This window comes from Anser brachyrhynchus (assembly GCF_964034855.1).
Source record: "Anser brachyrhynchus genome assembly, chromosome: 17".
NCBI lineage: Eukaryota > Metazoa > Chordata > Aves > Anseriformes > Anatidae > Anser > Anser brachyrhynchus.
The window spans coordinates 11,280,829-11,283,878 of record NC_137710.1 but is presented as its reverse complement, the minus strand read 5'-3'; positions in this window follow the sequence as shown (position 1 = coordinate 11,283,878).

Here is a 3,050-nt window from a genome sequence, read left to right as displayed (position 1 = left end):
TGACGTGGAGCCTGGGTGTCCGTGTGAGAGGCGGGGGGCTGGGGGAGAGCGGCTGGGGCAGGTGGATACCGGGGCATCTGCGCTGGGGTCTGGGGACGAGTCCTTGGTGCAGGACGTGGAGGAAACAAAGCCGGCCGTGAGGCCTGCAGCTGGGCTCTGCCCTGCCTTCTGCTGGCCCCGTGCCAAGGGGCCCGGAGGTGAGGACAGCGTGGAGGGCCCACACCCCTCCTTCCCACCCTGTTTGCAAGGGGGCAGATGAGAGCCCTGCGGCCTTGGGGTAAGGAGCAGTGGGAGAAATGGCGTGGAGTAGGGCTGGGTGGGAGGGGGACAAGCAGCAACAGCCAAACCTCCCTTTCCGGACCATTTCAAACACCGCTGTCAGCGTGTACACGGAGAGGGGCCGTGCTGTGGGCTCCGCGCTGTAACACTGCGGCTCCATCCCACTGGTTCTTGCTGGTTCCAGACACAGTGGATGCTCATCCTGCCCCCCTTTTCACCAGGATGCTCACAACCTCCCACTCCCTCCCCCTACCCTGTTGGACTTGCAGTTGTCCCTTTTCTCTATGCGGTCGCAGTCACAAGTCACCGGGACTAATTTCTGCTTGGCTTCAAGGGGCATCAGCATTTCTGTGGGTTTCTCAGTGTAAATTTCCTCTCAATTGCCTTCTTTCTCCAACTCGGAGATTAGGGACTGATATCCTTCTGCTTCTTTCATCTCAGATCTCTCACTTCCCGGGTTCCTCTCAAATTCTCAGGGCCCACAAATCCGTGTCCCAAACAGGGATTTTCTCTTCTGCTTTCCGGTTGCTGTGCCAGCCAGCGCAGCTGCAGCAGTGACTGATATCCCAGCAGTGGAAAAACTGTGGTTCTCTTTGTGCGTGTAGCTGTGTTTGCACAGCCATGTGCGCTGGGAAAGGTCTGTGTGTGCACGCATAAAAGCAGGGAACGCAGGTAGGTACCTGTAAGTGCAGCAGCAGAAGGGTTTGTTTGCAAGTGGGTGTATGCGGGCTCTGTGCCTCTCTTTGTGTAGCTGGCCCACTCTTAGAAATGTGGGCGCGAGCCAAGAAATTGGAAGATGTATATTTACAGCTCTCCATATTACATACAGCAGCTGTATGGCGCTCAGGAGACCAGGGTGATAAAACCGGGCAGAGTCCAGAGTCCTGCTGCCTGTGCTCACCCTGGGGAGGGCGTCGGACCTGTGCGGGCCTGTGCCTGCCACGGGGAGCGTTTGCACACAGACTGCTCTACGTACAGCCGAGCCCCTTGAGGAAGAAGCTCGTGTGTGTGCTGAGCGAGAGGACGGCTGTGCTGCTGGCACGTGTGCCACAGTGACCGTGCCCACGGGGACCAGCGACAATCTGGGGCGCGTGCGCTGTGCAGGAGCCCGACGGACGGTCAGTAGGAACGGGGCGGTGGCTGCCTCTGCCTGCTCCTGGCCGGGTCCTGCTCCAAGTGGGACCCTCTGCCTGCAGCACGGATGGCTGGGCACAGTCTTAATTTATTGAAAAACGTAAATTTCTGGAGGCTGCCCTGATCTGCGTGGCACAGGATCCTCCCACCCCCAAGCGCAGCATCACAGCCAAGTCCAGTCCTTTTCACATCAGTGTTCCCTGCCTTTGTAGCCTGGCAGAACTGTGTTTGTCTTCCCAAGAAATGGGGACACTGGTGCTAGGGGAAGGGTGGCCACAGGGCACCTTTGTGTCATTGCAGAGGCAGTCCTGGAGCCACAGCTGCTTTCAAGGAACGCTGAGCCTATGCCAAATGACCCCTAGCTCCTTTCTGCCAGTTTTTGCAGTGATACAGTGAGCAGGTCACACGGGGCGGATCTCCGAGCTTTCAGTTTGTTCTTCCAGCAGAAGCTCTTGCTGCAAGCCTGGTTTTATTTGCATAAGAAAACCCGAGTAATCCCAGGGAGTTTTACTACTTTCTTGTGCTGGCAGGGTCAGAGATTAGAGCTCCAATCTAAATAATCTAATTCCAGAGATAATCCTTTTGCTCTCGTCTTCAAACCCGTACCAGAGAGGCTTCCAAATAGCTCCAGGCAGCAAGGCAGAGCGGGTCCGGCCGGGCCCCGGAGCCCCGTGGGGTCAGGAGCTGGCCCAGGGGGGTGGGAAGAGAACCCCGAGCCCCTCACCGGTGGGTTACTGGCGCAGATGTGGCCTTCACCAGGCGCTGGGTGGCTCAGCGGGTTGGTGACAGGGTGCGGGGCCTCGGGCATCTGGGGCATGAGCGGGCGTCCAAACTATCCGTGGTTTGGTGGTTGTGGGGAACCCTCAGCCGGGGCAGTACCGGGAGGTGCTCTGACAGAGGGTGCGGTGCTCAGTGACTGGGTAACTACAACGGCTGAGTGCTCAGGCGGGGGGAAGTGACTGTCCCCCTGTACTCGGCTCTGGTGAGGCCGCACCTCGAGTACTGTGTTCAGTTTTGGGCCCCTCACTACAAGAAGGACATGGAGGTGCTTGAGAGAGTCCAGAGAAGGGCGACCAAGCTGGTGAGGGGTCTGGAGAACAAGCGTTACGAGGAGCGGCTGAGGGAGCTGGGCTTGTTCAGCCTGGAGAGGAGGAGGCTCAGGGGAGACCTCATCGCTCTCTACAGTTACCTGAAAGGAGGCTGTAGAGAGGTGGGGGTCGGTCTGTTCTCCCACGTGCCTGGTGACAGGATGAGGGGGAATGGGCTAAAGTTGCGCCAGGGGAGGTTTAGGTTGGGTGTTAGGAAGAACTTTACCGAAAGGGTTGTGAGGCATTGGGATGGGCTGCCCAGGGAGGTGGCTGAGTCACCGTCCCTGGAGGTCTTTAAGAGCCGTCTAGATGCAGAGCTCAGCGATATGGTTTGGTGGAGGACCTGTTAGTGTTAGTCAGAGGTTGGACTCGGTGATCTTGGAGGTCTCTTCCAGCCTAGGTGATGCTGGGATTCTGTAAGGAGCAGCCGCGGCCGTGTGGCAGGGGGATGCGCAGGGACCCCCCAGCCCCTGACAGGGACCCGGGCTTGGCCCCGCAGAAGCCCCCGGGGACGCCCCGCAGGCAGCGGGCAGGCTGGGCGAGCTCCCA